Raw genomic sequence first — 10,856 nt, 5'->3', positions numbered from 1 at the left:
AGATGCAATCAAGGATTGTCGTCCCTTTTCTATTCCCCACCACTCTATTCCCCACCACGGATTTATGTCATTCTTCGATCAAATTAATACTGGCTTCAAAATCTTCATTTGTTTCAACAATACAAAGCATAGGATTCCTATCACAGAAGGGTCCAACCACATCTGTTCTTTATATAATTGGAAGGTTTGCTCCAAAATCCCATGTCTTTACCACACATCTATATATCCTTAATGCCTTTGGTACTAATAGTTTTAACACAGTCAAGAAGAGAAGCCACAGTATAACTGCCGAGATACCCAAAAGCATGCTTAATCTTGGAATAAGTATGAACTCCAAATTCAACTGCTAATTATCCTTTGTATCTTACGACTGGTAACAAATGTTGTGCACAAGGAAATTCAAATGTTGTGCATAATGAAACCCTGTCATGTAACTACATACCACCAAGACCACCTTAACTAGAGAAGATTTAGAAGCTCTCTCTTCAAGGAGCCAAAGGCAACCTTAACAAAGCTTGCATCCCAAACAATTGGACTCAAAATTCTTGATCCATGCATTGAGGATGAGAGATGCATACTAGTATTAGGAAACTCTATCACAGAAAAGAAAAAATAACTCGAACTAAATTATTTATTTGTTTTTTAAGTTTTAAAATGATCTCCTTAGCGACAATGTAATCATTAGCTCTTGCTTTGATCTATTCCTCGAAAAATACGCCAAACAGAATGGAAAGTATTTTTTCAGGCTATCCTGCTTCCAAGTTAAAAAAAACCATCATCTGGTTCTCTTGCTGCACACCAACTCCAAGTTCAAGGTGATAAAACGCTTCAAAATTCAAATTCCATACTTTTCTTCCATCTTCAGTGTTTAATGAGCAATATTAGCAAGAACGCACAAACCAGGACAAAACCGAGAGACTCAACACTCAATTCAACTCGTAGTGTACTTGACCACAAAATTAACGCAGATACAACAATTATTGAGCGATTGTTAACAAATACATGAAAAATCTTTATTCAAGGCCTCTAGTTACAGATACGGAAAATAGAGTGTCATAAAGATTTTTGTCCTAAAGCCATAGGTTCCTGTTTTAAATTCTTCAAGACTCGTGCCTTGCTGAAGAGCGCCAAAGCTGTTATAATTGTCGAGCCCACTCATTATTCCTCCAATTTATCAAAAACCAAAACATTTAACCAGAAATTCGTGAGCATCGATGATGAATGTTTGAATCAAAGCAGTCTTTGTAGCTGTAAATTCAGCGGTTTTTTCCTACAAATATGCCCATAGCAACACTAATGGAATTTTAAACATATAACCTCAATTTCCAACAAGGTCTTCCTGGAAACTAACGGGAATCTTGCTCATCACTCCTGTGTACTGTCATTGCACAAATTTAGCCTTCTATGGCTAAATTACACCCAAAAACCGCCAAATTTTGGCCTGTCATTTCCTTTAAATTCTGCCAGGCACTCTTCTATGGCACCTGCTCTCAAATTTACGGGGAATTCCTGCTATTTCGACCATTGTGACTTTCGTTAAACAAATGGCGGGTAACCTGTAACCTGTAAAAAATTTCTTCATCGTGCTTCAAACCTGGCCCAATTAGGCCCAGTGTTGTAAACTGACTATGATATCACTTTGTAATGTCCTCGGCCTTCGGCCAAATGACACTATGTAATCCACAACACAAATTTCATCAATAACTTACTAGTCATTCCATCAACAGTTCTGTGGAAGTGCATCATTTATTATTACCTGCGGAAGCACATCTTGCCAGGTTGTATTTATTGAACCCTGTAATTCTGCACCTGCTGTAATTTTGGGTCTGAACCTTGGATCAGATTTACCAAGAACGTGTATAATTATCAAACAATTCATGCAGGGCTTCAACCATTATCTTTTACGTAATAATTATGGTTACCATACCAGACCATATAAAACAAATGACAACGAATTATATATTTAATATTTATACCATTACTACCAATAATTGCAGTACATTATCTAATTCACAAAGTGCGGAAGGTAAACCATATATCAACATATTAGAATTATGTACAATGTATCACATAATTATAATGCCAACCCTAACTAGGGAAAACACACAACGAAAATATAATTAATTATCCATACCGAGTACTTGACCCTGAAATCAGGGTTTATAGTAAACAGCCCATATTTATCAAATACAGCACATAAACATAAATTGGCACAACACAGATACAAGAGTACTTTTCTGAGTAAAATGTTCGACTGGCTGTGGGCTCTCCACGTTTTTCCCACTATAGACCATGTGGTTCTTCAATTTCAACCATGAGCCACCCCTCGAGCTGAGGCTACAACTCCACGGACAATATTAACTAAAAATAACCATACATCCATGGCCAAGGTGCCAACCCAACGATCATGTTGTCCAGGGCCCCAGGCACCTTCAGGGTAATTTCCAAGGTGCCAACCCATAAAGATGCCGCTTCAAGCTCCAAGCACCCTCTAGGGCATCAAACTAACACAAATCTACTTCCCCTAACTTGCGCCCCAAATGACCGCTTACGGCCAGCCAAGAACGTCTCAGCTGCTTCCCCAAACGTGTGCCCAAGTGGCGCCTTACAGCCAACCAGGAAGTCCAAAACCATAAGATCATAGTGATCCTCCATAATAATCCCATGGTAAGTACACACACATACATACATTTTCACTTTGCAGGGCTTCCTCTGCCATGTGGCACACACGGGAGCCACATGGGTCCCCAGGGGTCCTCAACACCAACCTCCATTGTCGACACCATTGCACATCACTGTGGAGTACCAGGCTCTTTTTATTATGATTAAACTAGCATTTGCACCTTATGTTGCAAAGGAAACGCCGTAAGGCATAGAGTGGTAAGGCATAGAGTGGGGAAGAATAGCAACATGTGAATGGGCATTGTTGAAAGCAAGGGTGGACGATAATGTGTATTCTAAAAATGGATATTTTGTTATGGTCAACCTAATGCATTCATTAATTAGATGACAACGAAAAAGTTTTGGGCCCAGGTTGAACCAACACAAATCTTTTCTACAAGAGTGAAATTGCCTAAATGATTCCTCAATCAATGGAAATAACTGTTTCCCTCCTCTGATACCTAAAATACATTGTAGGAGACCGATTTTTCAAGTAACTTAATATAACTAGCAATTGCCCCAAAAAGTGCAAAGAGAGGCCGATTACAGACAAGTTTTTTTATGTATAAAGTGTTGAGAATGGAGGATCTCGGATTAGACTTTAGTTGGACTCCGTTGGTTTGGGAGATGTATCATGTGTTACCATTTGTGCATATTATGGGCATAAAGTTTGTTATGATGATGGAGATTATTTTCAACCAGTTGTGGGTTGGCAACAACTTTTGTGAATGCCTTGGGTAAGATTCCATCTTCTGGATAATGGAAATTCCAGTGTCCATTTAGTCTATACTAGAGTACAATGATTGTTGGCAAAGCTAAAGAAATTGTCATCAATGTATAGAGCCAACGTAACTCGTAGTCATCAGTTTTTATCCATACAGGGCTATGATTATAGGTACCAGCCATTTGAGCGGGCAGCCGGTGTATTTGCTAAATAGGGATCATGTTATCCTCGTGGAGTTATTGGTTGTGCTTAGAAAATATAAAGTAGGATTGAGCATCGACTATCTGGCTGGATGGAATTTTTGATAAGTGTTGGCCAATTTTATCTATTGTGTAATCATCCAAAACATAGAGGCTAACCCAAGTGGATGCTTCAGTGGAAATTGTGTGGCCCTTGCATTATCTAGGTCCTATAGAAGCAAATAACAAAAATAGCATCAAGTACAATCCATCTCTAAACCGAAAAAACATCAACAAACAGGGTAGTACAATCCATCTCTAAACCAAAAAAACATCAACAAACAGGGTCCAGATGACCGTTAGCATCAAAAAAAAAAAAAATCATGTTACAACAAATACCTACATATAATCAAAATCATTGTCTATATTAGGATCTCCATCATCAATATCACCCTCTAAGCATTAAAATAAGATAGAAAAAAAAGTACCATCTCAAGTCAAGATTTTGTTTCAGTGATGGGTACATTTTTAGTAGGGTTCTGAGAGAAGAGTTCATCAACCAATGTCACTAACTTTAAGGTACGTAGAGAGCTTAGTGTTCTTGATTAATAACTAGTTCATACCCTCATACATAACAAAATCCAACGGAAATGTGGCAATCCCCACAATCTTGAAATCCTGAAAAAGGTTGTCAAGTCTACTAAATTTTGAGTGAGATCTAAAATTTTACTTTCTCCATATGAAATTCAATGAGGTCAGAACTACTCTCAAACATCCAAAGTCATTTCATGGTAATGTTATGAATTGCATAAGCAATACTAAAGCCATAGGCTTGAATATTAGGCTACCCCACTCAAAAATTCTTGTTTTTTTCTAAAAAATAATTACGTTTGGAACATCTTTAATCAAATTGTGCAGAATTGGCCAGTTTGGTACCTAACCAGCCAGTGCAATACCAAACTGGCCATTTCCGGTTCCAGACCTCGAACCAGACCCGTTTGGGTGTCAAAAAGATCGAACCGGCTGATTTCACCAGTTCCGGTCTGGTTCCAATAACACTGGTTCTATGTTATTCAATATTTTTGAGCAATACCCTGTAGTTATCATGCATGCATATTTATGATAACTACTATACTTTTTCTTACCTTTGTCATTTCCCTGATTTAAAGGCTGCTCTGAGTTACTAATAGAGACAGTTCTAAAAGATAAGGCTTCGAGAACCTTGCTTTAGTTGGTGGAGGCTTAGTACATTTTCTTCTGAAGCTTTGGCCTCAAACTCGAGAGCTACTTGTAAAGCATTCTCCAAAGCATTTATACTAAGCAGGTCCATTTTTCTTTGGATATTTTGGTTGAGAGTCCTCTGAGAAGTGAGTCGAGGAACTTCCAAGTTCATCACCATGGACTTGAAGCCATCAAAAATATTGTTTGATGCCTTTGACCAGGTACTTGCCTTACGTGAATCCATTGCTTCATGATTTCCTCTGCTTTCCCCTTCAGGTATAACCTATCTTGCATTTCTTTCTTGAAGCATATCAAAGTTTGTGTAGGAGGTGAATTTGAGTTGACTAAGTCTCGTACAAGAGCCCACTGCCATGTTAAGGGTTGGTCGCTCCATACTGACTTCTTTTAGCATCAACTTCTGTGCATCATTCAGTTGTTATATTTGAAAGAAGGCTTCTCGTACAAGAGCCCACCACCATGTTAAGGGTTGGTCGCTCCATACAGACTTCTATTAGCATCAACTTCTGTGCATCATCCAGTTGTTACATTTGAAAGAAGGCTTCTAGGCTTTGCAGTGAAGCATCCAACACTTATATTTTAGGATTGAAAGCTTGATATATAGTTCATATATCAGTGATGTTATTGTCCCATAATACCGTAGGACTGAAAGATTCATATTTGGTTTGAATTTCGATGATAGTGCTGGCCTCACATTCTGCTGGACTCCACATTTTCTGAAAGGCCGGGAACATATTTTGCATTTTAGATGCAATTGTTGGTTGTCAAATATGTCTTATACATTATTTTTATTGGACTTCATGCCTGCAGAGATATTTACTCTTGGCTACTTCCCCAGCCATGATAGAGAAAAGGAGCCCAAACACTTGTGAGGCTTCTTCCTCTGCATAGGTGGTGTGTCAGAATGGGTGCTCTTTTTGGCAGACATTTGAGTAACGGTCTTCTGCCAATATAAGATTCTGGTATGCAAGTATAATTTCAACATAGAATTGCCTACATGAACTTAGACCTGAACATTGCCGGAGAATAGAGACTTCAAAGCTAGTTCTTCAAGCGCATGTAATATAGATTCATTTAGAAAAAGGATGCGTGAAGACAATTGTAATGTTGATGACAGACTTTGATCACCGTATTGAGGAACTAACATTGTGCCTGAGCCCTACTGGCTTGAGAGTTTTGATAGGGTTTGTGTCTGACTAATATAGTCAATGAAGGTGAGTATTGAATAGGTTCTGATTGGACCACAAAACCATGATGAGTCTCAATGATTCCTCAACAAGGCATCAACCAAAACAATGCAGGAATTACACAAGCCTTTCGGGATGCTCTCTAAAGAAACATGAAACTTCTCATTGTGTTCAACAACGTTTCTATTGAAGGTCAAGTTGGCTCATGTAAAGCAAGGGAATTTTTGCATCTTCAACAACTTCACATTGTCAAAGACAGCGGTATTCTCTTGTCTAATGTAAGAAGAGAAAGAACACTTACAATGCAATATATTCATAAAAACATACTAAGAAATGATAGTTATCAAGATAGAATCTGAATTCAAATGTGGATACCATACAATACAGAAAACAATTGGCCCACAAAACTACAGTTCAGAAAATTCAGGAGTATACATATTATTAAAGCAAAAACATGCACTTCTTCAAATTTATTGAAAAAAAATAGGTATGTGGATAGTCCAGACTAATTTTATCAAAAATTTTAATGATTGGATAACATAAACCCCTACAAAAATGCTCAAAGGTCCGTTGAGCCTTGTGATGCAATCCCTTCAAGAAATGTATTTCCTTATCATACACTATAAACTGTACGAAACCCAGCAAAAACTAGAGTAGCAGGTCTTCTCTAAAGAACATTAGATTTATTATTGAGATTATTACAAGTTTGATTTTAAAAAGTTGATAGCCATCACACTATTTTCTTGTGCTTGGTGGGCGTATGTATTTGTTTGCGTGTGTTGTGATTCTACTTTTGATAATGCAGGTCATGTAACCTATTCTAGGTGTTCTGGAAGTAAGAAGGATATGCACAGATATTAGGTACACCCTTTCAAGTTGAAAAATAAAAATTAAATAAGCACATAGCAAACAGAGAATATATGACTAAATACCTAGTGGAAGCTACTTATTTAGTATGTTGGCTCGGTTGGCATGCTTCATTTGAGTGTAACTTTGTTTATGAAGGTCTAAGCAGGCCTTTAAGGTGCAACAGTGTCCCAACTACAAATGTAGTCTCCTCGAGACTTCACACATGAACAGAATAGACAAACCTCTCTAGGCATCAGCAGCAGCATAGTCTCCTGAAATCTTCCATGGCTAGCTCCTAAACGAGGGAGTAGTGACAGGCATTGGCGGACAGGGAGAAGAAATGGGCAAATAACATATTCATTGGTGGCTTGAAAGTTAAAATGCATTTTCTTAAGAATTCTTTAGGGTTTCTTGGGAAGATGATTTTTTTGGGTTAAAATTGGATTTGGTTTGGTTCAGTTTTGGACAAACAACAGATTGACTATACGAATCCCAACTGAACCGAATTATTTGGCTGTACCAAAGTTCTTCCAGATTTTCAAATGTTTTCCTCGATTCAGCCAAACTTTTTTACCATGTAAAAGATAGTTGCTTATTAGATAGAATTGCAATCAATCGAAAGCAAGAATAAACAACTAAGCACAACAAAACAACCACAACTCTAAAAGCATTTAAGCAAACTATACTACAACAACATAAATTAATAAAACATAGCATTTATTACATGAATCTGAAAAACACTACATATTTCAACAATAATTTAGAAAAAGGCATCACTCAACATCAATCTCAAACATAAAATGCCATGTTTCACCAACTGCATGATAACTTGCAGTGGAATAGTGTTACTTAGAGGAAAGGAATCCTTTTGGAACATTATATACCATTTTTTAGCAGAATGGTTGAGACAAAAAAACACCCTTGAACTTTAGATGTCAAGAAAATACAGCCTATATTTCTAACACATTGTTGATTTCATGCCTGCCAACAATCCATGATGTTGCTACTGTTAAAAGACAATCCTTGGTTGACTAGGTTATTGCAGTTGTGTTTTAAAGTGCCTATAATGGCACACTACATATAGAATTTGAAACAATTTATAAAAATGTTCACTTTAAGGATTTTCTGCATATGTTTCTGGCAATCCCAAAAGGAAATTTCCGAATCTTTCATATAAAAATTAAATGGGGAAACCAACAAGCAGAGAAAATATCATTATTTATTTTCACAGCAGGCCTCTTCTACGCTTGTAATCATTCACAGTTAATGTCAGACTATGCCTCCTTCCATCATTGCTAGGAACTTGCACTCCACAAGTTGACTCAATCTTCTGCTTTCTAGCCATAAAAGCTAAAGGGGCCCCTTGAGCACCCCCATACTTCTGCAGTCCAGCAAGTGAAATTGGAAGTTCAAAATCATGCAAAGAATACACCTTTGCATCTTCTGATACAGGAGCATCAGTGTCGACAAGCTTTCCATCATCCTCAGTAGTTTCTATTGCTATGGCTTCCTCTACTTTGGCTGCATCTGCCTCTTTGTTCGCATCAGTGTTGTCTTCAGCAACCTTCGCCTTTGTATCATAATAATTTTGAGATTGAGTCCAACGCCGAGTGAAAGGATCATACCCTGCTTCACCTGCTTTAAGATTAAGGTTTAGAGGCTTGATCTCAGAAGCGTTCTTGAAATTTTCAGCCTTGTTTTTCTTATTCATTTCTGCTAGCATCAAGGCTTTTGCATCCTTGCTTTTGCTCTGAAGAGAAAGGACTTCTAGTTCCTTCAATCTCACTTTAATTCTCTCAACTTCTGAATAATCATGCCTGCTCTCCGCCAGCTCCATCTCTCTTCTAACCCTGTCCTTTTCAGCAGCCACATTCGATGGCCTTTTGGAAGCCAACTTCTTTTCCTGCAACATTTGTTTTACAGTTTCTGCAGAATACACAAATTGATTTATCTTTTTTAGCGCATTTATTTTTTCCTCAACTTCTGCTTGACTAATCATCCGACCACCACTGCGTTCTACTTCCCGTTCCCAATCTGAAAACTCTTTCTCAAGTGGAGGTGAATCAGACACCCTGGCCATCTGCCATCTTGTTGCACTGCTCTCGCTACCCCAGAAACAATTCAAATACTTGTATGTGGTGCGGTTCTCAAACTTGTATTGTTTATCAGGGTCTGTCACATTAACATTTTTTACCATGCAAAGACGGTAAGTACTCTGTCCTGACCTGGACATTCCTATCCCAATTCTTACAAAGCAGCCCACAATGATATTCTCAAAGAATGGTTCCATAAACCACTTGGCAAGTTTTGATCTCCTTATTGTTATGCTTCTAATATCTTCAAAGCTGGGAGTGTCAGCAGAGTCGGGACCATCACCATCACTATCTGATTCTTCGCCACTGCTTCCACTTCCTTCTCCTTCACTAGAGGATGACAAACTAAGGCTCGGACTCGCATGAGATTTTCTTCTACTAGGTGATGAATCCCGCCCCTTAGATGAACCAGTATTATCTCTCCGCTTACGCTGAATGTCAGAATCCTGTGCTTTCTGCCGCCTTGCTACCAATTCACTCAAAGCATTTTCTTTTACAGACCTTGTCGATTTCACAGAAGAGCGCATCCGTGAAGATGGAGGCCCTGTTTCTTTCCGTTGTTGATTTCTAATCTCGTTTTGGCGAGCCCTTTTATGCATTAAATAATTATCCCTTGCTTCTGCTCGTTCTGCCAAAATCAACTCCCGGTCCAGTTCAGACATTTTCCCAAGCTGCTCCCTATCTTCATCATCTTTGTATAAATCACTTCCTATGGATAATTCGCTATCGGAATCATCACGGCGACCCCTGTCATCATCATCCTTGTCACCAGAATCAAATCTCTTTTTCAAGGGCATTCTTGACCCAGAAGCCTTCCTATTTGTTGTCCCAGCATCATCTGAATCATCGTCATCAATGTATTTCGAGTCACTGCCATCATCTGAATCAGAATCTTCCAGTCTCCCTTTCGCAGGATTTCGGTTTTGCTTTCCATCATTGGTAGATGTTCGACCAGCTGCTTCTAGCAGCAAATGCTCCAATTCAGCCATAACTTTTTTCCCCTCTAAACACCCATGCCGATTGAATAGTCCTTCGTTCCCTGGCTAGAGCAGAGACTGCAAATACCACTCCTCAATAGATCTTCAAAACCTAAAACCTACTGTCCATCAAACAGATTAAAATTGTGAGAGGCAAACCACACCATGGAGCTTAATAAATGTACATCACCGACATTACGTTTTGTAATACATGGTCCTTGATCAGCGCTAGAGTCATACAAAACAAAACCGCTGCAAATAGCTTAAGCCCCAATCCCACGTTTTTCATAGGAAGAGAGACAGGATGAAAAAGAAGGGTTTCCTTAATAAAAACTGGATATTGTGGGCCAAACAAATGTAAGAAAAACAACAGCTACCATAAAACGACATGAATCTGAAAGAGCTCAATAAACCAAAATCTTCTCCACTCCAGAAACTCGCTTGTTCTTCCGCGGAAACCATAAAAAATCCAAAATACATAAAACAAACCATAAAAAGCCTTGAAGGAATAGAGCTGGAATACCTGTTCTGCCATGGCTACAGGAATTCAAGACTTCTAACTTCGCATTTCAAGGCCTCGGCCGCTCCCGCTCCTACCTGAGAAGTTACAACATTTTCGATGGAAAGATGCCGATATCATTTTTCTCGCCAGCGTTATGAGGGAGGATTTCTTCTGCTTCATCATCGTGATGGTCTTTTTTTTGCGCATGAGGCGGAGGTTCAGAGCTCGAGTCTCCTCGACAATGGGGCCAAAATGTTGGCGTTCACATATGAATCATACAATTCACCCAATTCCACATTAATTGTCAACCTGGGGCTTGACTGGTTATTTCAAGACTATCATGCAAGTTATATGCAGGCCACAGTTTCCCTACCCAATATTGAACATTCAATCATAACATAACAATGTGTAACAACAAGTAATAACTATAACAACAATCATATTA

At 38.6% G+C, this 10,856-nt stretch overlaps 1 pseudogene; it reads right to left on the bottom strand.

The window, feature by feature from the left end:
- Positions 1 to 7,772: 7,772 nt before the first annotated feature.
- On the bottom strand, positions 7,773 to 10,046 carry LOC149140952 (protein RTF1 homolog pseudogene; annotated as a pseudogene).
- Between the last annotated feature and the right edge of the window lie 810 nt (positions 10,047 to 10,856).

This window comes from Pinus tabuliformis, chromosome X, assembly GCF_031772625.1.
Source record: "Pinus tabuliformis cultivar Carrire ecotype Pingquan chromosome X, CPIR1, whole genome shotgun sequence".
NCBI classification, from domain to species: domain Eukaryota; kingdom Viridiplantae; phylum Streptophyta; class Pinopsida; order Pinales; family Pinaceae; genus Pinus; species Pinus tabuliformis.
Note: the sequence above shows the minus strand (reverse complement) of the source record. Positions and strands in the feature narration are given on the sequence as shown.